The sequence below is a fragment of the Pelobates fuscus genome, chromosome 10 (assembly GCF_036172605.1).
Source record: "Pelobates fuscus isolate aPelFus1 chromosome 10, aPelFus1.pri, whole genome shotgun sequence".
Classification (NCBI taxonomy): domain Eukaryota; kingdom Metazoa; phylum Chordata; class Amphibia; order Anura; family Pelobatidae; genus Pelobates; species Pelobates fuscus.
In genome coordinates this window covers 134,336,986-134,364,665 of record NC_086326.1, presented here as the reverse complement: position 1 = coordinate 134,364,665, position 27,680 = coordinate 134,336,986, and the positions used below count along the sequence as shown (strand labels likewise).

At 44.1% G+C, this 27,680-nt stretch overlaps 1 protein-coding gene across 4 annotated transcripts in view; it reads right to left on the bottom strand.

Annotated features, from left to right (window-relative positions):
• The window catches only part of CCSER2 (coiled-coil serine rich protein 2), a 198,945-nt gene that overhangs the window by 138,845 nt on the left and 32,420 nt on the right, over window positions 1–27,680 (bottom strand). For 3 of the 4 annotated variants that reach the window (XM_063435386.1, XM_063435389.1, XM_063435388.1), the window contains exon 1: window positions 8,009–8,120. The exons of the other annotated variant lie outside the window; for it this stretch is intronic. The gene's annotated coding sequence lies outside the window, so the exon portion shown is untranslated. Of the gene's footprint in view, window positions 1–8,008; window positions 8,121–27,680 lie in introns of those variants that run through there. 4 annotated transcript variants of the gene reach the window in all.

The following is a 27,680-nucleotide window of genomic DNA, read 5'->3' as shown; positions in this document are numbered from 1 at the left end:
CTGCGGTCCTTATTTAACCCTCTCTAAGCCAGGAGCCTCCAATAAGGCAGGATGATAGAAGCAACCAAATCAATTCACTGCAACTACGAAGAACACAATATCCCAGAGGTATGTTCTGGCCTCACGGGAATCTCAGTACCAAAATAAAGCACGCACCCTACATTTAACCCCTTTAGTTCACAGTAATTGCTATGCCTGGTAGAAAAAAAAAAAGAATCCTTATTTTTTTCATATTATTGCCTTTTACTATCCAATACCTTTAGATAAGGGACAAATAAATGCCCACACATTACAGTTTTACTAAATTCCTCTGTTACAATAGTAAATATCACTAAAGTTTACCTCTACATCACATATGTGCAGTAAGCATCCCGTATTCCCAACATGGGCCAGTTCTGTGAGAAAGCACCTGCAAATTTATTCCATTATGATGTAAGCACCTATGCACAGCATCATGGGATGCATGATTAATTACACTGCATGCCAGGCTGTGCCTTGACAGCCTTGAATACAAAGAAAGTCTTGTTTTACACTATTTAGCTGCTGGTTTGAGTAATTACTGCATATTTCTTTTGAGGTTCAGAAGGGTTAGACCAGTGTTTCTTTGCTAAGCCAGGAGGACCAAATGCAATTGTACATATAGGCACATGGCACTTAAGTATGTACTGACCAAGCCAGTAAGACCCTATGAAAATAAATAAATGTGACGGAGTTCCTGTACTCCGACTGAGTACCTCTGCCAGGTCATCTTCCTAGCTGCTACCAGGGACCGAAGCTTGACTTGGGATTTTGAGGACCTCTTCCACCGGCCTAGGCTGCAGTGAGTATAGGTCTGGAGACCTACTCTCCTCTAGAGCAGTGATATTAGCTTTACTATAACCTTTCCCCCACACATTAGAGTAGTCCGAATGTAAGGAGTAGAATGACCTTTATCGTACAGAATATAGCTATTTATACAAGACACTGTTGGCTCTCCCTGCAGGGGGTCATCTATGCAATTCACATTTTACAGTGTACGGGTTAACCCTAAAATGAACCTCCGATGCCAAACTCAACTTAACAGACCATTTTCGAACCAGTTTTATGAATGGAGTGTCACTGATTGGTAAAGTGTCAGCTGACCACTCTGAGTCAACCAGCAACGCCCTGTCCAGCGACACTCATCGCTTCCTGAAAGTGAGATTTCAGAAGCCGGATGCCGTCTGAGGGAAGTTGAGATCAGCGCTGAAGGCTCACTTTGGGGTTAAATCGCTCGAGAATGGTTTAAACCCTTAAGGTAATAGGGCCGCAGGGGACCTCCTGGCACCATAACAACTTCATTTCAATTAAAGTTATAATGGTGCCCAACATGCCTGTTTAATTACATTATACCCAGCTAACAGTTGGCTCCCCACTGCGTCCTTACAGTCCCAGAGGCACAGCACACAAAATGTCTGCCAAAACCCCTTTCCCTAGATCAGGGATTGGCAACCTTCGGCACTCCAGATGCTGTGGACTACATACCCCATAACGCTGGCAAAGCATCATGGGAGGTGTAGTCCAAAACATCTGGAGTGCCGAAGGTTGCCTATGCCTGCCCTAGACTGTATCCCCATACAATATATATCCCTGAAAAGCTCATCACCAAGCACTCTCACTGTACAAATATTGCTCTGATCAGGAAAACTGTACCCGAGTTACAGCGTGATATATGTTTTACCAGGTCATGGCTACTCACCGATCTGGGGAGGAGTTCCAAGCATGTGGCACCTTAGTCCCGTTTTCACAATAGATATTCCAGCACCTGTGGGAAAGCGAGTGCTCGCAAGCCCTGGGTATCCTCCAATGCCTGTCCTCCAAATAGCTCTCTATTTGGAGGGAGAGGGACCAAGCGATACCCGCTTAAAGATTTACTGGGCGCTCAATGTGTAAAACGAGTCCAGGTGATCCCAAGAAGGTCCTCAAGTCTGGCTGGGAAACACAGTAAGTGTCCAGGGCTACCATACCCTTCCCCACAGTCACAATGGCCCTTTTCAATAGCTCTAGGGACCAGGCACATAGTCTGTGGACAGAAGGTTGGCCTTTAAGCCTCTCAAAAAAGTTTGGATTACAGCCTAAAGATCAGCTCACATATACACAAAATCATTCACTTTCTTGATAGAAGATACACTTAAAGGAACTAAATGGTACTCTCTCCCATTATGCATGAGTCACTTTCATTGGTCCATTCTCAACCAAGTGCTAGAAAACGTGCATGCTCCTTGCTTCTCGAAGCACAAACATCTTAAAGGACCACTCTAGGCACCCAGACCACGTCAGCTTAATGAAGTGGTCTGGGTGCCAGGTCCAGCTAGGGTTAACTAATTTTTTTATAAACATAGCGGTTTCAGAGAAACTGCTATGTTTATCAATTAGTTAAGCCTTCCCCTATTTCCTCTAGTGGCTGTCTCACTGACAGCCGCTAGAGGCGCTTGCGTGATTCTCACTGTGAAAATCACAGTGAGAGCACGCAAGCGTCCATAGGAAAGCATTATGAATGCTTTCCTATGTGACCGGCTGAATGCGCGCGCAGCTCTTGCCGCGCGTGCGCATTCAGCCGACGGGGAGGAACGGAGGCGGAGAGGAGGAGGAGAGCTCCCCGCCCAGCGCTGGAAAAAGGTACGTTTTTACCCCTTTCCCCTTTCCAGAGCCGGGCGGGAGGGGGCCCCTGAGGGTGGGGGCACCCTCAGGGCACTCTAGTGCCAGGAAAACGAGTATGCTTTCCTGGCACTAGAGTGGTCCTTTAACTTAGTCTGAACCTGAAAAGTTGTTTGTAATTTTTGCTATCACACCCAAGTGTAGTTTTTCGTGCCATTTACAGAGGGATACTGCCATGCGAGCACATTTAGATGGAGCAGGCCTTCCAAAAAGTGAAAGTATTTATTGCATCCTCCAGATTATGAAGAATTACCGCTACTGCTTTGGTTATTGGCAGGCACCACAAAATTTTGTCGCTTAAGGTGAAATCCCGTTTTTTTTCATTAACATTGATGGTGATTTATTATATATGGTTACATTATTTTTAGGGTTTTATTCTGGTGTTTTTGTGCGACATGTCCTTTGTGTGTCAGTATTATTTGTAGATGACATTTATACAATGCTCATTACTCAGCATTTATTTAGTGATGTCGTACATCACTTCTCTCAGCAATAAAAGTACTGCCATCCCTGATGGGTACCACCGTCCTACACCATATGTTGGAGAAACATCAGCAGTACTTCCTGCTATGCAGGCCACTAATGATACCCTACCTGCAGGTATCCAATCAATTCCTATTCAACAGTTACAAAGTCTACTGGCATTGGTCTCCTTTATAGGTCAGTTAAACGCCATCAGTTCCAGAGATGGAAGTAACCAACTCTTCATAGAAAATGTTCCCTCTGCCATCTATCTCTGCCAGTCACCATCTGGGGTAGCAAGGATCACGCCCAAGCCAAGTTATATTCATAGTAATGACACGGTCACTGTGCCAGTCAAAGAAATGACTTGGCCTAACATCCAATAGCAGTAATGCCCTAGTGAGACTGCCAATAATACCCACGCATCAGCCAGGATGGCATTCATCTTAATACCATGGTGCCAGTCACAGTAATGCCACTGACAATGACCCAAAAGTTAAATTATTGTGCTGCAGCCAAGCAAGTGACAGAAGACCAATCAGAATGGCATTAATAGTAATGCCCAGTCATGGTGACATTAATGGTAACACCATAGCTCCAACAATATCAATACCCCAGTCACAGTGCCACCAATACCAATACCACAGCCAGAGTGCCACCAATACCAATACCACAGCCAGAGTGCCACCAATACCAATACCACAGCCAGAGTGCCACCAACACCAATACTAACAGAGTGCCACCAATAAAGTGCCCCCAACACTAAAATACTAATATTCAGAGTGCCAGTTAATAACCGAGCACCCAGTGGTAAGAGTGCCCAGTCAGGATGGCAGTTATAGCAGTGCTCATGGCATTACTGGTCATATTACAAACCTGGTGCCAGTCAATGTAATGATAGCAGGGCCAGCCAGGATCAGTAATAGCCATAGTGCCAGTCATTATCAGTAATACCCAGCATGGGAGAGTATTGTCCTGATGCTGACACACAGAGTATATAGGCGGGTATTGTGGGTGGTGATGGTATTGGTTGTTATTGCCCGGTGTGGCTGGTTAGGAAGTGATGGTATTGGTGGTTATGGTATCGCTGCCTGGCTGGGTAGTGATGGTATTGGTGGTTATGGTATGGCTAGCTGGGAGTGATGGTATTGGTGGTTGTGGTTATGGTTGGTAGTGATGGTATTGGTGGTTATGGTATGGCTGGCTAGTAATGATGGTATTGGTGGTTGTGGTTATGGTATGGCTGGAAGTGATAGTATTGGTAGTTATGGTATGGCAGGCAGTGATGGTATTGGTGGTCATGGCATTGGTGGTTATGGCTGGCAGGCAGTGATGGTGCTGGTGGTCATGGCATTGGTGGTTATGGCTGGCTGGTAGTGATGGCATTGGTGGTTATGGCTGGCTGGTAGTGATGGCATTGGTGGTTATGGCTGGCTGGTAGTGATGGCATTGGTGGTTATGGCTGGCTGGTAGTGATGGCATTGGTGGTTATGGCTGGCTGGTAGTGATGGCATTGGTGGTTATGGCTGGCTGGTAGTGATGGTATTGGTGGTTATGGTATGGCTAGCTGGGAGTGATGGTATTGGTGGTTGTGGTTATGGTTGGTAGTGATGGTATTGGTGGTTATGGTATGGCTGGCTAGTAATGATGGTATTGGTGGTTGTGGTTATGGTATGGCTGGAAGTGATAGTATTGGTAGTTATGGTATGGCAGGCAGTGATGGTATTGGTGGTCATGGCATTGGTGGTTATGGCTGGCAGGCAGTGATGGTGCTGGTGGTGATGGCATTGGTGGTTATGGCTGGCTGGTAGTGATGGCATTGGTGGTTATGGCTGGCTGGTAGTGATGGCATTGGTGGTTATGGCTGGCTGGTAGTGATGGTTATGGCTGGTAGCGACGGTTATGGCTGGTAGCGACGGTTATGGCTGGTAGCGACGGTTATGGCTGGTAGCGACGGTTATGGCTGGTAGCGACGGTTATGGCTGGTAGCGACGGTTATGGCTGGTAGCGACGGTTATGGCTGGTAGCGACGGTTATGGCTGGTAGCGACGGTTATGGCTGGTAGCGACGGTTATGGCTGGTAGCGACGGTTATGGCTGGTAGCGACGGTTATGGCTGGTAGCGACGGTTATGGCTGGTAGCGACGGTTATGGCTGGTAGCGACGGTTATGGCTGGTAGCGACGGTTATGGCTGGTAGCGACGGTTATGGCTGGTAGCGACGGTTATGGCTGGTAGCGACGGTTATGGCTGGTAGCGACGGTTATGGCTGGTAGCGACGGTTATGGCTGGTAGCGACGGTTATGGCTGGTAGCGACGGTTATGGCTGGTAGCGACGGTTATGGCTGGTAGCGACGGTTATGGCTGGTAGCGACGGTTATGGCTGGTAGCGACGGTTATGGCTGGTAGCGACGGTTATGGCTGGTAGCGACGGTTATGGCTGGTAGCGACGGTTATGGCTGGTAGCGACGGTTATGGCTGGTAGCGACGGTTATGGCTGGTAGCGACGGTTATGGCTGGTAGCGACGGTTATGGCTGGTAGCGACGGTTATGGCTGGTAGCGACGGTTATGGCTGGTAGCGACGGTTATGGCTGGTAGCGACGGTTATGGCTGGTAGCGACGGTTATGGCTGGTAGCGACGGTTATGGCTGGTAGCGACGGTTATGGCTGGTAGCGACGGTTATGGCTGGTAGCGACGGTTATGGCTGGTAGCGACGGTTATGGCTGGTAGCGACGGTTATGGCTGGTAGCGACGGTTATGGCTGGTAGCGACGGTTATGGCTGGTAGTGACGGTTATGGCTGGTAGTGACGGTTATGGCTGGTAGTGACGGTTATGGCTGGTAGTGACGGTTATGGCTGGTAGTGACGGTTATGGCTGGTAGTGACGGTTATGGCTGGTAGTGACGGTTATGGCTGGTAGTGACGGTTATGGCTGGTAGTGACGGTTATGGCTGGTAGTGACGGTTATGGCTGGTAGTGACGGTTATGGCTGGTAGTGACGGTTATGGCTGGTAGTGACGGTTATGGCTGGTAGTGACGGTTATGGCTGGTAGTGACGGTTATGGCTGGTAGTGACGGTTATGGCTGGTAGTGACGGTTATGGCTGGTAGTGACGGTTATGGCTGGTAGTGACGGTTATGGCTGGTAGTGACGGTTATGGCTGGTAGTGACGGTTATGGCTGGTAGTGACGGTTATGGCTGGTAGTGACGGTTATGGCTGGTAGTGACGGTTATGGCTGGTAGTGACGGTTATGGCTGGTAGTGACGGTTATGGCTGGTAGTGACGGTTATGGCTGGTAGTGACGGTTATGGCTGGTAGTGATGGTAGTTGTAGCGGAGAGCCGATCTTGCACAGCTATTCTCCACTAGAGATCCCAGTGAGGCTCAGGAACAAGGTGATGTTAAGTCCACAGGCAAGGTTTCCAGCAGGTAAAATAATACAGCAGTATCCCCATCGCAATCCCAATAACTGGACGACACACAGTTTCAGGAGTAGAACTGACAAGCTTTATTCCACAGTTCCTTATAAAGCCCTCTCCCATGCAAGGGAGGAGGTTCTATCACTTAAGACATTATCCAATCTTTAAGTAGTAACCTCCCACAGATCTCCTCCCCTCCTCTAGCATCATAATCCCCTTATTGTGTACACAGTTTTCCCCGAGTTTTGGATGTACCCTAAATACTTGGGGTACATCCACAAATCCAACATCCCCAGATAGCTCTATTCTGGGGGACCAACATACTTAAAAATTAGCCCATTCGGATGAAGCGTTCGGGAGTTATGGGACTTTGAAGTTTGGACCGACCGCAGAGGTAAAGTATCCGAAAACAGTTCCATGTATTCTGGCCCTGCGGTCGGTCACAAACAGGCGAATGCAAAGGGGTGAAATATTACTGCCAAGTGGCCTGACTGGGATTCGGATGAATCCCCTAGTTTGTGGGGTTCTTTCTACCGAACGGCGGGCCGTTCGGTAGTTTCCCCACGAAGTATTAGGAGTCTGGAGGTCTCAGCGGTGTTTGCCTAGTCAAGTGTCCGATTTTGGTTCCAGACACTCGACGGCAAAACACCGCTGTTCGGCAGTTTAAGATGGCGGCCGCCACGTGTTCGCATCCCGAATGGCGGCCACCCAGAGAACAAAGATCACACTGCAGGAATAGGTAATTACCCGTTTGCAACATTGTTGCAAACGGTAATTGAAGGCACACTTTACACGGGGTGGTCTGGTTGTTCGGTAGTTTCATTCCCTTGTTTTATTTGAATGATTCTACCGAACAACTAGAGGAATACAATTCTTTACATACATTTAACTGTCACTATAACCGGATACCATGATTTCTATACATGTTCACACACATTAAACCAGCCATATGACCAAATACACTTATTCTCATACATGTCGTGGGACAGCCCGGTACCAATCCGCTACAGTAGTGATGGTTATGGCTGGTAGTGATGGTTATGGCTGGTAGTGATGGTTATGGCTGGTAATGATGGTTATGGCTGGTAGTGATGGTTATGGCTGGTAGTGATGGTTATGGCTGGTAGTGATGGTTATGGCTGGCTGGTAGTGATGGTTATGGTATGGCTGATAGTGATGGTTATGGCTGGCTGGTAGTGATGGTTATGGTATGGCTGATAGTGATGGTTATGGTATGGCTGGCAGTGATGATAGTGGTGTTTATGGTATGGCTGGTAGTGATGGTAGTGGTGGTTATGGCTGGCTGGAAGTGGTAGTTATGGTACGGCTGGCAGTGATAGTAGTGGTGGTTATGGTATGGCTGGCAGTGATGGTAATGGTGGTTATGGTATAATACTGACCCAGGCTGGGCTCTATGTGAGGCGGTTGGTGCCCACATTATGATGACTAACCTCTTGCAGTCGGTGCTCGCGGTCTCAGTGAGGGCTCAGTCCGGCAGTGGTCGTGGTGGGAGCCGCCATGCTGTGACCCTGGAGCTTTCTCACTCAGTCCGTCCCGGACTCCAGCCACCGGCCAGGGCGCGCTCCCGCTGCTCGTGCGCGGATGATGACGTGCGGCAGCACAGCGTGCGCATGCGCGTTACATGCCGGTCACATAGGGATCACGTGACAGGGAGGGGGCGGTACTAATAATACTCAATATACTGAGAGCAATAATACACAATATACTGAGACCAATAATACACTATATACTGAGAGCAATAATACAATATATACTGAGACCAATAATACACTATATACTGAGAGCAATAATACACTATATACTGAGAGCAATATATACTGAGACCAATAATACACTATATACTGAGACCAATAATACAATATATACTGAGACCAATAATACACTATATACTGAGAGCAATAATACACTATATACTGAGACCAATAATACAATATATACTGAGACCAATAATACACTATATACTGAGAGCAATAATACACTATATACTGAGAGCAATAATACACTATATACTGAGACCAATAATACACTATATACTGAGAGCAATAATACACTATATACTGAGAGCAATAATACAATATATACTGAGACCAATAATACACTATATACTGAGAGCAATAATACACTATATACTGAGACCAATAATACAATATATACTGAGACCAATAATACAATATATACTGAGACCAATAATGCAATATATACTGAGAGCAATAATACACTATATACTGAGAGCAATAATACAATATATACTGAGACCAATAATACACTATATACTGAGACCAATAATACACTATATACTGAGAGCAATAATACACTATATACTGAGACCAATAATACAATATATACTGAGACCAATAATACAATATATACTGAGACCAATAATACACTATATACTGAGACCAATAATACACTATATACTGAGAGCAATAATACACTATATACTGAGACCAATAATACACTATATACTGAGACCAATAATACACAATATACTGAGACCAATAATACAATATATACTGAGACCAATAATACACTATATACTGAGACCAATAATACAATATATACTGAGACCAATAATACACTATATACTGAGAGCAATAATACACAATATACTGAGACCAATAATACACTATATACTGAGACCAATAATACAATATATACTGAGAGCAATAATACAATATATACTGAGACCAATAATACACTATATACTGAGACCAATAATACACTATATACTGAGACCAATAATACACTATATACTGAGACCAATAATACAATATATACTGAGACCAATAATACACTATATACTGAGAGCAATAATACACTATATACTGAGAGCAATAATACACTATATACTGAGAGCAATAATACACTATATACTGAGAGCAATAATACACTATATACTGAGAGCAATAATACACTATATACTGAGAGCAATAATACAATATATACTGAGACCAATAATACACTATATACTGAGAGCAATAATACACTATATACTGAGAGCAATAATACACTATATACTGAGACCAATAATACACTATATACTGACACCAATAATACAATATATACTGAGAGCAATAATACACTATATACTGAGACCAATAATACACTATATACTGAGACCAATAATACACTATATACTGAGAACAATAATACAATATATACTGAGAGCAATAATACACTATATACTGAGAGCAATAATACACTATATACTGAGAGCAATAATACAATATATACTGAGACCAATAATACACTATATACTGAGACCAATAATACACTATATACTGAGACCAATAATACACTATATACTGAGACCAATAATACACTATATACTGAGAGCAATAATACACTATATACTGAGAGCAATAATACACTATATACTGAGAGCAATAATACAATATATACTGAGACCAATAATACACTATATACTGAGACCAATAATACACTATATACTGAGAGCAATAATACACTATATACTGAGACCAATAATACAATATATACTGAGACCAATAATACAATATATACTGAGACCAATAATACACTATATACTGAGACCAATAATACACTATATACTGAGAGCAATAATACACTATATACTGAGACCAATAATACACTATATACTGAGACCAATAATACACAATATACTGAGACCAATAATACAATATATACTGAGACCAATAATACACTATATACTGAGACCAATAATACAATATATACTGAGACCAATAATACACTATATACTGAGAGCAATAATACACAATATACTGAGACCAATAATACACTATATACTGAGACCAATAATACAATATATACTGAGAGCAATAATACAATATATACTGAGACCAATAATACACTATATACTGAGACCAATAATACACTATATACTGAGACCAATAATACAATATATACTGAGACCAATAATACACTATATACTGAGAGCAATAATACACTATATACTGAGACCAATAATACACTATATACTGAGAGCAATAATACACTATATACTGAGAGCAATAATACACTATATACTGAGAGCAATAATACACTATATACTGAGAGCAATAATACAATATATACTGAGACCAATAATACACTATATACTGAGAGCAATAATACACTATATACTGAGAGCAATAATACACTATATACTGAGACCAATAATACACTATATACTGACACCAATAATACAATATATACTGAGAGCAATAATACACTATATACTGAGACCAATAATACACTATATACTGAGACCAATAATACACTATATACTGAGAACAATAATACAATATATACTGAGAGCAATAATACACTATATACTGAGAGCAATAATACACTATATACTGAGAGCAATAATACAATATATACTGAGACCAATAATACACTATATACTGAGACCAATAATACACTATATACTGAGACCAATAATACACTATATACTGAGACCAATAATACACTATATACTGAGACCAATAATACACTATATACTGAGAGCAATAATACACTATATACTGAGACCAATAATACACTATATACTGAGACCAATAATACACTATATACTGAGACCAATAATACAATATACTGAGAGCAATAATACACTATATACTGAGAGCAATAATACACTATATACTGAGACCAATAATACACTATATACTGAGAGCAATAATACAATATATACTGAGACCAATAATACACTATATACTGAGACCAATAATACACTATATACTGAGAGCAATAATACAATATATACTGAGACCAATAATACACTATATACTGAGACCAATAATACACTATATACTGAGAGCAATAATACACTATATACTGAGAGCAATAATACAATATATACTGAGACCAATAATACACTATATACTGAGACCAATAATACACTATATACTGAGACCAATAATACACTATTATTATTATTATTATTATAGCAATTTATATATCGCCAACAGATTCCGTAGCGCTTTACAATATTATGAGAAGGGATTTAACTATAAATAGGACAATTACAAATAAACTTACAGGAACAATAGGTTGAAGAGGACCCTGCTCGATCGAGCTTACATTCTATAGGATATACTGAGAGCAATAATACACTATATACTGAGAGCAATAATACACTATATACTGAGAGCAATAATACACTATATACTGAGAGCAATAATACACTATATACTGAGACCAGGGCTCGAGTCCTGCAGGAACGCTTGGGAACGGCGTTCCTGCACTTTTTCCAAAGCAGGAACGCCGTTCCCAGTCCTGCAGGACCTGCCCTGCTAACTGCACACAGGAACCCATCACACGCGGCGTTCTTCTCCAGCTCTCTCAGCTTCAACTCTCGCGAGACCCGCAGCTGTAAGAGCGTTGCCACGGGTTACCATGGCAACGCTCCGCACAGGCGAGTCTCGCGAGAGATGAAACTGAGAGAGCTGGAGAAGAACGCCGCGTGTGATGGGTTCCTGTGTGCAGCGGCTGCTACCCTCCACCGGACCACCAGGCGATCTCACCCCTCCCTGACAAGGTAAGAAGCAGGGAGGGGGGAGTAAAGTAAAAAAAAAACATAAACACATAAAAGTTAAAAGCAAATGCACCCCCCCCCTATCATCCAGCACACACACACACACATAATCCAGCACACACACACACACATACATAATCCAGCACACACACATAATCCAGCACACACACACACACACACATACATAATCCAGCACACACACACACACATAATCCAGCACACACACACACACACATAATCCAGCACACACACACACATAATCCAGTACACACACACACACATAATCCAGCACACACACATAATCCAGTACACACACACACACACATAATCCAGTACACACACACATAATCCAGTACACACACACACATAATCCAGCACACACACACACACACACACATAATCCAGTACACACACACACATAATCCAGCACACACACACATAATCCAGTACACACACACATAATCCAGTACACACACACACACACACACATAATCCAGCACACACACACACACACATAATCCAGCACACACACACACATAATCCAGTACACACACACACATAATCCAGCACACACACACACACATAATCCAGCACACACACACACATAATCCAGTACACACATAATCCAGCACACACACACATAATCCAGCACACACACACATAATCCAGCACACGCACACACACACATAATCCAGTACACACACACACACATAATCCAGTACACACACACACACATAATCCAGCACACACACACACACATAATCCAGCACACACACACATAATCCAGTACACACACATAATCCAGTACACACACACACATAATCCAGTACACACACACATAATCCAGCACACACACACACATAATCCAGCACACACATAATCCAGCACACACACACACACATAATCCAGTACACACACACACATAATCCAGCACACACACACACATAATCCAGCACACACACACATAATCCAGCACACACACATAATCCAGTACACACACACACATAATCCAGCGCACACACACACATAATCCAGCACACACACACATAATCCAGCACACACACACATAATCCAGCACACACACACATAATCCAGCACACACACATAATCCAGCACACACACATAATCCAGCACACACACACATCATCCAGCGCACACACACACATCATCCAGCGCACACACACACATCATCCAGCGCACACACACACATAATCCAGCACACACACACACATAATCCAGCACACACACACATAATCCAGCACACACACATCATCCAGCACACACACACATAATCCAGCACACACACACATAATCCAGCACACACACACATAATCCAGCACACACACACATCATCCAGCACACACACACATAATCCAGCACACACACACACACACACAATCATCCAGCACCCACACACACACACACATAATCCAGCACACACACTGCATTCATTATACACAATCTGCACTTACTACAAACACACTACATTCATTATACACACTCTGTACTCATTACAAACACACTAAATTCACTGTACACACTGCACTCACTACACACACTACATTCACTATACACACTCTGCATTCATTATACACACTCTGCATTCACTACACACACACTACATACACTGCATTCATTATACACACTCTGCACTCACTACAAACACACTACATTCACTATACACACTCTGCATTCATTATATAGACTCTGCATTCATTATACACACTCTGCACTCACTACATTCACTATACACACTCTGCATTCACTACAAACACACTACATACACTGCATTCATTATACACACTCTGCACTCACTACAAACACACTACATTCACTATACACACTCTGCACTCACTACAAACACACTACATTCACTATACACACTTTGCACTCACTACACACTATATTCATTATACACACTGCACTCACTACACACACTACATTCATTATACACATTCTGCACTCACTACAAACACACTACATTTATTATACACACTGCACTCACTACAAACACTTCATTATACACACTCTGCTCTCACCACAAACACACTACATTTATTATACACAATCCGCACTCACTACAAACACACTGCATTCATTATACACACTCTACACTTACTACAAACACACTACATTCATTATACACACTACACTTACTACAAACACACTACATTCATTATACACACACTGCACTCACAGCAAACACACTACATTCATTATACACACTCTGCACTCACTACAAACACACTAAATTTATTATACACACTGCACTCACTACAAACACACTACATTCATTATACACACTGCACTCACTACAAACACACTACATTCATTATCCATACTCTGCATTCACTACAAACACACTACATTCATTATACACACCCTGAACTGCACTATATGCATAGGAGTGTAATTTTTTTTAAGGGGGGGGGGGCGGAATCTTGGGTGAGTTCCCACACCTTTTTCCCCAGGACTTGACCCCTGACTGAGACCAATAATACAATATATACTGAGACCAATAATACACTATATACTGAGACCAATAATACAATATATACTGAGACCAATAATACACTATATACTGAGAGCAATAATACACTATATACTGAGACCAATAATACACTATATACTGAGTGTAACGGAATGCAGTATATTAGTCCACGATATCCGTTGGTATCTTCAGGTAATCCACAGTCAGAGCAGAAAGCACGGCAATATTCCCAATCCTCCCAATAACCGGACGAAACACAGTTTGGGAGTCAACTAACTTGCTTTATTCACAGACTTCCATATTTATGCAGTTCCCCTTGCAAGGGGTTTCCTTACAGATGTTACAGGGGATTTCTCCCATCAGGCATTGTAATTATCCCAACAGGCATTGCTGCACGAGAGGGATACTCCCACTAAAATGGACGATTAAGTGGATTATCCCCTCGTGTAGCAAAACCGACAATTTATACAGAAATCTATATTTTATACAATTTTACTCGCTTTTAGACGAATGACCGTTCGGTAGATAGCTGGGGTCGGCGGGCACATTTAGTGAGAATACCGCTCCGATCCCAGCTAAACTAACCGAACGCCGCACAAAATACATTAAAACATTGAGTTCGGTTTAAAAGTACCGAACATCTATGGGGAACAGAATGTGCCGAACGCGGAACTCCCGAACGCTCTGGAAGTCCAGCGGTGTTCGGATCATTGAGTAGCCGTTTTCAGTTCCAGGCTCTCGAGGACCGAACACCGCTGCAGAGACAAAGGATCCAAGATGGCCGACCGCCGCATGGTCGGTAGCCGAACGACGGCCACCTAGGAGAGCCCTTAATTACCGATTGCAACATTGTTGCAATCGGTTAATTGGTGCCACACGACTGGTGAGTGGGTGGTCTACCTGGGGAGCCCGCATTCGTATGGCGAACGGCCTGGATAGCCGTGTTTCGTCAAACGAAAGGGATTTGTATGCTGGCAGCGTACGGCTGCCAGCATGCGAACGGCCATAATACGGTACATACACAGTTTAAAATACACAGTACATATTCAGCCTACGGACAACCTTTAATAACTACAGTCCAGAAGTGGCTAGGTTTGCCACAATGCTCCCCCAGAACCAAGCCGGCATACACAGTCTGATCCCAACGGATCGGCTTGGGGATGTCCGGGGGAGTACTCACAGATCACTTCTCGAGTTCAGTCTGTCTAGATAACCCGTCGGCGTTACCGTTTTGTTTTCCTGGGCGGTAATGGATGGTGAAGTCAAAGGGCTGCAGCGCCAAACTCCAGCGCAGCAGCCTGGCATTGTCCCCAGACACACGGCTCAGCCACACCAACGGGTTGTGATCTGTGAGTAAGGAAAAAGGTTGTCCATACAAATACGGCTGTAACTTTTTAAGGGCCCACACCACGGCCAGGCATTCTTTCTCAATGGCGGCGTAGCTCACTTCACGGGGCAACAACTTTCGGCTTAAGTAGGCTACGGGATGCTCTCCGCCATCGGCTCCCACTTGGCTCAGCACTGCCCCCAATCCAAACATTGAAGCGTCTGTGTGGACAAGAAATCTTTTAGTTGGATCAGGAGCAGTTAACACAGGAGCATTAGTCAGAGCTGTCTTGAGTTGTTGGAATGTCTGCTCACACTCTGGGGCCCAGACAACCAGTCGGGGAAGGTTCTTTTTGGTCAGGTCCGTCAGGGGTTTGGCCAGGGTGCTGTAGTCGGGAACAAATTTTCTATAATATCCGGCCGTCCCTAGGAACGCTAGCACTTGAGTCTTAGTCCTTGGGGTAGGCCACTTAGCTACGGCCTCAATCTTGGCTGGCTCGGGTCTCTGCTGCCCACACCCGACTCGGTGGCCCAGATACTGCACCTCGGCCATACCTATGTGGCACTTACTGGGCTTTAACGTTAACCCGGCTTCCCCAATACGGTCTAAGATCGCCCCTATATGGCGTAGGTGGTCTTCCCAGGTCTGGCTAAAGATGGCTATGTCATCTAAATAGGCACAGGCATACTCCTGGAAGCCGTCTAGTAGCCGATCTACCATCCACTGAAAGGTAGCCGGAGCGTTTTTCATTCCGAAGGGCATGACCTTGAACTGGTACAGGCCAAACGGAGTGACAAACGCCGACTTGGGGATGGCGTCATCGGCTAGAGGAATTTGCCAGTATCCCTTACACAAGTCAATGGTAGTGAGATACTGACCCCGTGCCATCTTATCTAGCAGCTCGTCTATCCGAGGCATCGGGTAGGCATCAGACACTGTTTTGTCATTCAGCCTCCGGTAGTCAACGCAGAATCGGGTGGTGCCGTCCTTTTTAGGCACTAGAACTACCGGCGATGCCCAGGGGCTATCTGAGGGTTCGATAACCCCTAGCTGCAACATTTCATCTAACTCGGCCTTCATATGGGTCCGGACTGATTCCGGAACCCTATATGGAGCCTGTCGCATAGGTAGCTGTCCCGGGGTTTCGACTCGGTGGGTGGCTAGCGGAGTGTACCCAGGTAAATTGGAGAAGGTAGCCCCTTTAGCTACGATCAGCGCCTGTACCTGGGCACGCTCGTGAGGGCTTAGCCGCTCCCCCAGCTGAACTCCCCGGGAGGGCTCTATCGGTTCTTCCGGTTCTAGTAGGTCAGGTAGGGGCAGGTTCTCCTGATCTTCTAAGGCGGAGGCACAGATTGCCGTCACATCCTCTATCCTCTCATGGTAGGGTTTGAGCATGTTCACGTGGAGCATGCGTCTCTTCCCTACCCCTGAGCAGGGGCCAATCACATAGGTAGTGTCGCATCGCTGCTCTACTACCTGGTATGGGCCTTGCCAGATGGCCTGCAGCTTGTCTGTGCGGACGGGTTTTAAAATTAAAACTTTCTGTCCCACCTGAAAGCTGCGGTCTCTGGCTCCTCTATCGTACCAGCGTCGCTGGCGTTGCTGAGCCGCCTGGAGGTTGGTGTGCACAGCCTGAGTTAGCGCCTCCAGACGGTCTCTGAACTCCAGTACATATGATACGATAGGGGTTTCGTTAGTAGTACTCTCTCCCTCCCAGTGTTCCCTAATCAAGTTCAAGGGTCCCCGCACCCTTCTTCCAAACAGTAGTTCAAATGGGGAGAATCCGGTCGACTCTTGGGGAACCTCTCTATACGCAAAGAGTAGGTGAGGTAGGAACCTCTCCCAGTCTTTGTGGGTTTCCCCGAACGTCCGAAGCATCTGCTTCAGCGTCCCGCTGAACCTCTCACATAGTCCATTGGACTGGGGGTGGTAAGCGGAATTGACTATTGGCTTAATGCCACATACCTTCCACATATGTTGGGTGACCTCGGCAGTAAATTGGGTGCCCCGGTCCGATATTATTTCTTGGGGGAACCCTACCCTGGAAAACACTTTCATTAAGGCTTCAGCTACGGTCTCAGCATGAATGTTAGTGAGGGCCACAGCCTCGGGGTACCTGGTGGCGTAGTCCACTACGGTTAAAATGTACTTTTTGCCAGAGGTTCTGGGTTTTGGCAGGGGCCCTACTATGTCTACAGCTACCCTGCTGAAGGGCTCTGCAATAATGGGTAGGGGACATAACTTGGCCTTGTGGCGATCCCCTCGTTTACCTACTCGCTGGCAAACGTCGCAGGAGGTGCAATACTGTCGCACATCCTGAAAGATTCCGGGCCAGAAAAACGCATGCGTTAAGCGGTATCGGGTGCGGGTCATCCCTAAGTGTCCTGACAAGGGAATATCATGAGCAATTCTAAGCAGCTCCTGCCTAAATTTCTGCGGTACCACTAACTGTTTGTTGGTCAAGGTGACAGACCCCCCCACGTCCTTTGCCGTGACACGGTATAATAACCCTTTCTCCCACGTGTATCGCTCCCCCTCTAGCCCTGTCTGGTCAGCTTGTGCCCGGTCCCTATATACTTGTAAGGTGGGGTCGGTCTGTACTTCGGTCGCAAAGGTGGTCGGGGTATCCCAGGACATGGGATTCGGGTGGGGGTCATGGTCTCTTACCTGAGCCTCAGAGTGTATCGGTGTAGCCGTGGTGCGAGCCTGTTGCCGTGTAGTTACGGGATGGGCCTCCTGGTAGGGAGCCTGGGGTATAAAAGCGGAAGTCATCTGGCCCAAGTCATTCCCCAGTACAACATCTGCGGGTAAATTTTGCATAAGCCCCACTTCCACAGTTCCCTCTCCCACACCCCAATCCAAATGTACCTTGGCAGTGGGTAGCCGGTATACTGCTCCCCCTGCCACCCGTACTGCCACTGATCCGCCATTGTGGGTTGCGCCTGGTACCAAATGCGGTGCAACCAAAGTTAGAGTGGCTCCCGAATCCCGGAGCCCTTGTACCTCCTTCCCCTCCAGGGTCACTAGCTGCCGATGATGTTGTCGGTTGTCGGTGGCTCGGACCGACATTACTTCGTGGAGTACCCCTAGAGGTTCCTCGATTTGAGCGCTCAGCATTTCCTGGGTAGCTGGTGCTACCTGATAGTGATGCGCAGCAGCCCTTGGTGTTAAATTTTGTCGCACCTGGTTCCAAGCTTGTCGGCTCCGGTTTTGCGTACACTCACGAGAAATATGTCCCCACTGCTTGCAGGTGTGACACTGAATGTTAGCCCGGCCATTGTATCGGGAAGGGGGTGGTGGATTATTCAGTGCTGGCCTGGACAGGGGTACTGTGGGGCCGGTAGGAGAAAAAGTATTGGGTGGCCCGGTAATCCGAGGGAGAGTCTTACTTTGGAGTCCGTGATGCCTCCTGGCATCAAAATGCTGATCCGCCAACCTAGCGGCTTCGGGTAGGGTGAGTGGTTTCCGATCCCTCACCCATTCTTGTGCTTCTGGGGACAAACCATTAAAGAATTGCTCCAGCAGCATTAACTGCCGCAATTCTTCCATATTGGTAGCGTGGCTGGCTTGTATCCAGCCTTGTGATGCTTGATCCAGCTTGTGCGCCCACTCTGCATGAGAATCTTTCTCAGGTTTGCGCAAGCCCCTGAACTTGCGCCGGTACGCCTCTGGGGTAATGCCCTACCCGATAATTTGCCTGCCAGTAGGGGTACCAATACTGCGGGTTCCAAGTCGTGCAAATCACACAGCCTCTCGAAATCCTGTAAATACCCGTCAATCTTGTCCTTTTCTTCACAAAACACTTTAAATGCGTGATGTGGGACTTTGGGTTTTACCTGTCCGTATATGGAGGTAGTAACAGACTCTGCCCTAGGCGGTGTCTCCGGTGTGCGGTTTGCCATCAGATAATCATGTACATCTGACATCAGCACGGTCATTATTTCCATAGGTACTGGCTGTGGCAGAAAAGCCATCCTGGTTCTTAGCTCTTTCTGGTATGGGGTCTCTTCCATGGCTGGTGGAGGTGTACTGCTGCGAGCTCCGTCTCCCTCCATCAGTTCAGCGATCAGCACAGCTTTAGATTTGTTGCTGGCTATCTTACCCCTGGCTTCCAGTAGCTCTTTTAAAGTCTGTCGTTTCAGTATGGTATAATCAATCTCCATACGAATTGCCCTTGCTTTCCTTGTTCGGTAGTTCCAGTTTACACGAACACTGCTTTTCGGCTGTAAGGTTCGGATCCCACTGCTACCACCAATTGTAACGGAATGCAGTATATTAGTCCACGATATCCGTTGGTATCTTCAGGTAATCCACAGTCAGAGCAGAAAGCACGGCAATATTCCCAATCCTCCCAATAACCGGACGAAACACAGTTTGGGAGTCAACTAACTTGCTTTATTCACAGACTTCCATATTTATGCAGTTCCCCTTGCAAGGGGTTTCCTTACAGATGTTACAGGGGATTTCTCCCATCAGGCATTGTAATTATCCCAACAGGCATTGCTGCACGAGAGGGATACTCCCACTAAAATGGACGATTAAGTGGATTATCCCCTCGTGTAGCAAAACCAACAATTTATACAGAAATCTATATTTTATACAATTTTACTCGCTTTTAGACGAATGACCGTTCGGTAGATAGCTGGGGTCGGCGGGCACATTTAGTGAGAATACCGCTCCGATCCCAGCTAAACTAACCGAACGCCGCACAAAATACATTAAAACATTGAGTTTGGTTTAAAAGTACCGAACATCTATGGGGAACAGAATGTGCCGAACGCGGAACTCCCGAACGCTCTGGAAGTCCAGCGGTGTTCGGATCATTGAGTAGCCGTTTTCAGTTCCAGGCTCTCGAGGATCGGACACCGCTGCAGAGACAAAGGATCCAAGATGGCCGACCGCCGCATGGTCGGTAGCCGAACGACGGCCACCTAGGAGAGCCCTTAATTACCGATTGCAACATTGTTGCAATCGGTTAATTGGTGCCACACGACTGGTGAGTGGGAGGTCTACCTGGGGAGCCCGCATTCGTATGGCGAACGGCCTGGATAGCCGTGTTTCGTCAAACGAAAGGGATTTGTATGCTGGCAGCGTACGGCTGCCAGCATGCGAACGGCCATAATACGGTACATACACAGTTTAAAATACACAGTACATATTCAGCCTACGGACAACCTTTAATAACTACAGTCCAGAAGTGGCTAGGTTTGCCACACTGAGAGCAATAATACACTATATACTGAGACCAATAATACAATATATACTGAGACCAATAATACACTATATACTGAGACCAATAATACACAATATACTGAGACCAATAATACAATATATACTGAGACCAATAATACAATATATACTGAGAGCAATAATACAATATATACTGAGACCAATAATACACTATATACTGAGACCAATAATACACTATATCCTGAGACCAATAATACAATATATACTGAGACCAATAATACACTATATACTGCTGCTGGTGATGTCTCTCCTAACCCCGGCCCCCTCGCAACAAACTCAGCACATACTAACCCAAGGATCCACACTAATCTCATACCCATCTCATGTTCCTCTAAATCCTCCTTCAATACTGCCCTCTGGAACGCACGCTCTGTTTGCAATATAACTAAATCCACTGCTGTCCATGACTTCTTCATCTCTCGTTCTATAGATTTACTAGCCATAACAGAAACCTGGCTCTCCCCCTCTGACACTGCCACCCCTGCATCTTTGTCCTTCGGTGGTCTCCAACTTACCCACAACCCAAGAAACTCTGAATGTAAAGGTGGTGGTGTTGGGTTTCTCCTCTCCCCTCACTGCTCTTTTAAACCTCTTCCCACCCCCCCTTCTCTCTCTTTCCCATCATTTGAAATACACTCAATTTGCCTTTTCAAACCCTTCTCTGCTAACATTGCTGTTATTTACCGCCCCCCTGGTTCCCCTCTTCTCTTCCTTGACCACTTTGCTGCCTGGCTACCCTATTTCCTCTCTTCTAACATTCCATCCCTAATTCTCGGGGACTTCAATATTCCTATAAACCCACCTTTGACCTCTGCAGCCACCAAACTACTTTCCATGACTTCCTCCCTCGGGCTATCGCAGTGGGCAGATTCTCCCACCCATGTAGCTGGCAATACCCTTGACCTAATCTTCACTTATGCATGTACAGTATCTAATATCTGCAACACTCCATATCCACTCTCTGATCACCACCTCTTATCATTTGCTCTCACATACCCCCTCACCCAAAAACCTCAGCCTAACCCCCCTCAACTCAGGAGGGACCTTAATTCTCTTGATCTCCAACAGTTGTCAGCTGACATTGATTCACAACTGCTGTCCATCCCTTCCCTCTCCTGTCCTTCACAGGCCATCTCCATATATAACTCTACTCTTACATCTGCCTTGAACACTGCAGCGCCACTCCAAACAAGCACCTCGAGGAGGACCCGCCCCCAACCATGGCATACTAAATCAACGCGCTACCTGCAAAGATGCTCCCGTTGTGCTGAACGCTCCTGGAGGAAGTCTCGTACACAATCAGACTTTCTCCATTATAGATTCATATTGTGTTCATACAGTGCAGCCCTTGCCCTTGCCAAACAGTCCTATTTTTCCACTCTCATTAGTTCATGTTCCCGCAACCCCAGGCGTCTCTTTCACACCTTTAATTCTCTTCTTCGCCCTGCTGTGGCCACCCCCAAAACTAACCTTACTGCTGATAACTTCGCATGTTACTTCACTGACAAGATTGAACAGCTAAGGAAAGAATTCTCCCCTCCTTGCCTTTCTGTTTCTCAATCACACATAGATCACGCCTTTCCTACCCTTCAGACATTCTCCCCAGCTACTGACCAAGAGGTGGCTGCTCTTCTTTGCTCCTCTCGCCCCACCACTTGCCCGCTCGATCCTGTCCCATCTCACCTTATTAGATCTCTCTCCACTTGTCTCGTGCCTTCTCTAACACACATCTTCAACTGCTCGCTCTCCTCTGGCATCGTCCCTGCTGACCTTAAACATGCCACTGTAGTACCTATACTAAAAAAACCATCCCTCGACCCATCCACCCCCTCTAACTACCGTCCCATATCCCTGCTCCCTTTTTCCTCAAAGCTTCTGGAAAGACTTGTCTTTACCCGTGTGTCTCATTTCCTCAATTCCAACTCTCTCCTTGACCCTCTTCAATCTGGCTTCCGCCCTCTCCACTCTACAGAGACTGCCCTTATCAAAGTTACTAACGACCTAATCGCAGCTAAATCCAAAGGCCACTACTCCATACTAATTCTTCTTGACCTCTCAGCGGCCTTTGACACCGTTGATCATGCTCTCCTTCTTCAAACTCTTCAATCGCTTGGTCTCTGTGACTCTGTCCTCTCGTGGTTTTCCTCTTATCTCTCCCAACGCTCATTCAGTGTCTCCTTTTCTAATGATACCTCCTCCCCTTGCCCTGTCTCGGTTGGAGTTCCCCAAGGCTCCGTCCTTGGTCCCCTTCTATTTTCTCTTTATACTGCCTCTCTTGGCAAACTTATTACCTCTTTTGGATTTCACTACCACCTGTACGCTGATGACACCCAGCTATATCTCTCCTCCCCGGACCTCTCCCCTGCCATCCTGCAACGTGTCACTGCTTGCCTTTCTTCCATCTCTGACTGGATGTCCTCCCGCTTTCTGAAACTCAATCTCTCAAAAACTGAGCTCCTTGTCTTTCCTCCTCCTAATACTGATCCTCCTCTTTCGCTCTCCCTCCAAGTTTGTGGTACCAACATCAGTCCATCCCTGCAAGCGCGCTGTCTTGGCGTCATACTTGACTCTGGTCTCACCTTTGAGCCTCACATCCAGCATGTTGCCAAATCCTGTAGATTCCATCTTAAAAACATAGCCCGCATCCGCCCCTTTCTTGCACCAGATACTACCAAGGAGCTTGTCCATGCTCTAGTAATTTCCCGCATGGATTATTGTAACCCTCTCCTGATTGGTCTCCCCAATAGCCGTACTGCACCCTTACAGTCCGTAATGAATGCTGCTGCTAGATTGATTTTCCTCTCTAGTCGTTTCTCTCACACCTCACCCCTCTGCCAGTCCTTACATTGGCTTCCTGTATGCTATAGGAGTCAATTCAAGGTACTAACTCACACCTATAAAGCACTGAACAACTCTAGCCCCTCTTATATCTCCTCACAGATCCATAGGTATGTCCCTTCTCGGTCTCTCCGTTCTGCCCGTGACCACCTCCTGTCCGTTGTCCGCACTCGTACGGCCAACTCGCGCTTGCAGGACTTCTCGCGGGCGGCTCCCTTCCTATGGAATAGCCTGCCTACCGCCATCAGACTCTCCCCTAGTCTTGCATCTTTTAAGAAGTGCCTTAAAACCCATCTCTTTAGGAAAGCTTATGGCCTCCAAGACTAACCCTTACCTCACATACCTGTCTCTTGCCCTCTCCTAAAGGGCAGCCCACCTTATTTGATTGTAAATTCCTGTCCTAATGTGTTTTACACCCCACCTCCTATAGAATGTAAGCTCGTTTGAGCAGGGTCCTCTTCAACCTATTGTTCCTGTAAGTTTATTTGTAATTGTCCTATTTATAGTTAAATCCCCCTCTCATAATATTGTAAAGCGCTACGGAATCTGTTGGCGCTATATAAATGGCAATAATAAATAAATAAAAAAATACTGAGAGCAATAATACACTATATACTGAGAGCAATAATACAATATATACTGAGACCAATAATACACTATATACTGAGACCAATAATACAATATATACTGAGAGCAATAATACACTATATACTGAGACCAATAATACACTATATACTGAGAGCAATAATACAATATATACTGAGACAAATAATACACTATATACTGAGACCAATAATACACTATATACTGAGACCAATAATACAATATATACTGAGACCAATAATACCACTATATACTGAGAGCAATAATACACTATATACTGAGAGCAATAATACACTATATACTGAGACCAATAATACACAATATACTGAGACCAATAATACACTATATACTGAGACCAATAATACACTATATACTGAGACCAATAATACACTATATACTGAGAGCAATAATACAATATATACTGAGACCAATAATACACTATATACTGAGAGCAATAATACACTATATACTGAGACCAATAATACACAATATACTGAGACCAATAATACAATATATACTGAGACCAATAATACAATATATACTGAGAGCAATAATACAATATATACTGAGACCAATAATACACTATATACTGAGACCAATAATACACTATATACTGAGACCAATAATACAATATATACTGAGACCAATAATACACTATATACTGAGAGCAATAATACACTATATACTGAGAGCAATAATACAATATATACTGAGACCAATAATACACTATATACTGAGACCAATAATACAATATATACTGAGACCAATAATACACTATATACTGAGACCAATAATACACTATATACTGAGAGCAATAATACAATATATACTGAGACAAATAATACACTATATACTGAGACCAATAATACACTATATACTGAGACCAATAATACAATATATACTGAGACCAATAATACACTATATACTGAGACCAATAATACAATATATACTGAGAGCAATAATACACTATATACTGAGACCAATAATACACTATATACTGAGAGCAATAATACAATATATACTGAGACAAATAATACACTATATACTGAGACCAATAATACACTATATACTGAGACCAATAATACAATATATACTGAGACCAATAATACCACTATATACTGAGAGCAATAATACACTATATACTGAGAGCAATAATACAATATATACTGAGACCAATAATACACTATATACTGAGACCAATAATACAATATATACTGAGACCAATAATATATACTGAGACCAATAATACACTATATACTGAGACCAATAATACACTATTTACTGAGAGCAATAATACACTATATACTGAGAGCAATAATACACTATTTACTGAGAGCAATAATACACTATATACTGAGACCAATAATACACTATATACTGAGACCAATAATATATACTGAGACCAATAATACACTATATACTGAGACCAATAATACACTATATACTGAGACCAATAATATATACTGAGACCAATAATACACTATATACTGAGACCAATAATATATACTGAGACCAGTAATACACTATATACTGAGACCAATAAAAGTGTCTCATTTAAACTGCAATGTAATGTATTTATTTGTAAGCTTCTATGGGAGCAAGTTTTTATGTGAACTTGAATTGCCGATGGGGCATTATGTATGAGGAGCATTTTTCATATGCCTCTTTTATATGTTTTATTTTATTTCTTATGTATAAACTACTCAGGAGTACTTTTATTAACCTGATATGATGAGGAACTAATACATGAATGGGACACAAAATAAGTTTTTATTAATATCTGGCACTTTGAGACCTCAATAAGCGGACTGCCGAAAATGTTTAAAAACCCGAAGTGTGCGGCCGCGCATCATCTTGAGATAGTAGTCGAAACATGTCGATGTTCTGACGGCCTCTGGAGTTAACAGACAGTGAGCAGTGATACCGTGCTGATTACCTGGCGTCCTTACAGCCATAATAACGTACTGCACCGCGGAGAGGTTCTGGTTTAGCCGTGAGAGTCATTTGGACGGACGGTAACATCAGATTCAATTGCTTTAACTCATGCTCATTTTGTGATACCTTGGAGACAAGTGTCACTACATGTCTATGTAAGGGTTCCTTTTGGGGGATATAGTTTTTTTTTATATTTATAATATACAGTGTTACTCTATGGATATCTCTTTTGTATCCTTTTAAAGGCACTATCTGGATGCTACAAACTACTGTGGTTTTAAACACCCCTGCTTTTACCTCTGCTACAGCATCTAACCCCCACAATATCGAGGAACTCTGGGACATCTGAATGCACAAGTATTACTTTACTGAGAGGGTAGTGGATGCATGGAATAGCCTTCCAGCTGAAGTGGTAGAGGTTAATACAGTGAAGGAGTTTAAGCATGCGTGGGATAGACATAAGGCTATCTTAGATATAAGAGACTAATGAAAGTATTTTAGAAAATTGGGCAGACTAGATGGGCCGAATGGTTCTTATCTGCCATCACATTCTATGTTTCTATTAAATTAGCGTCCCCACCCAGCTCATGGGTGGGGACCAGGGGGGACATTAGCTCCCCCAAATTATTTATTTCATTAGGGTCCCCATCCGCCGCTGAGCCAGGTCCCCCCTTATTTTACTAGCGACTGGGCAGCAACCGCGAGTAGGGGAATGCAGGAGGATTTAACCTCATTTTATCAATATGGGGGTTATACACCCTGTTCCAAATTATTATGCAAATTATATTTTTCTCATTTAACTAAATAATTGATGTAAATAACAATCAGCATAATTCTCATGTTATTAACTATTAAGAGTACAAACCTCCTAATGATAACAGTATTTTTTAAACATAAAAAACTTACAATGCACTGTTCCAAATTATTACGCATTAAGTTTCAAAACACTTTAAAGGTTGTAAAGAACTGAAATTGTCATTTGTTGTGTTTGCAGCATATTTAATGAAATCAAAAGCTATTTCAATCAAACTTATAACAACATTTTAATTTTTTAAATATTTTAACAGGTCACGTTACATTTTAACATAGGACCCCTGTGGCTAAACCAGCCTCGCCACTAGGCATTGGAGAAGACTGATTGCC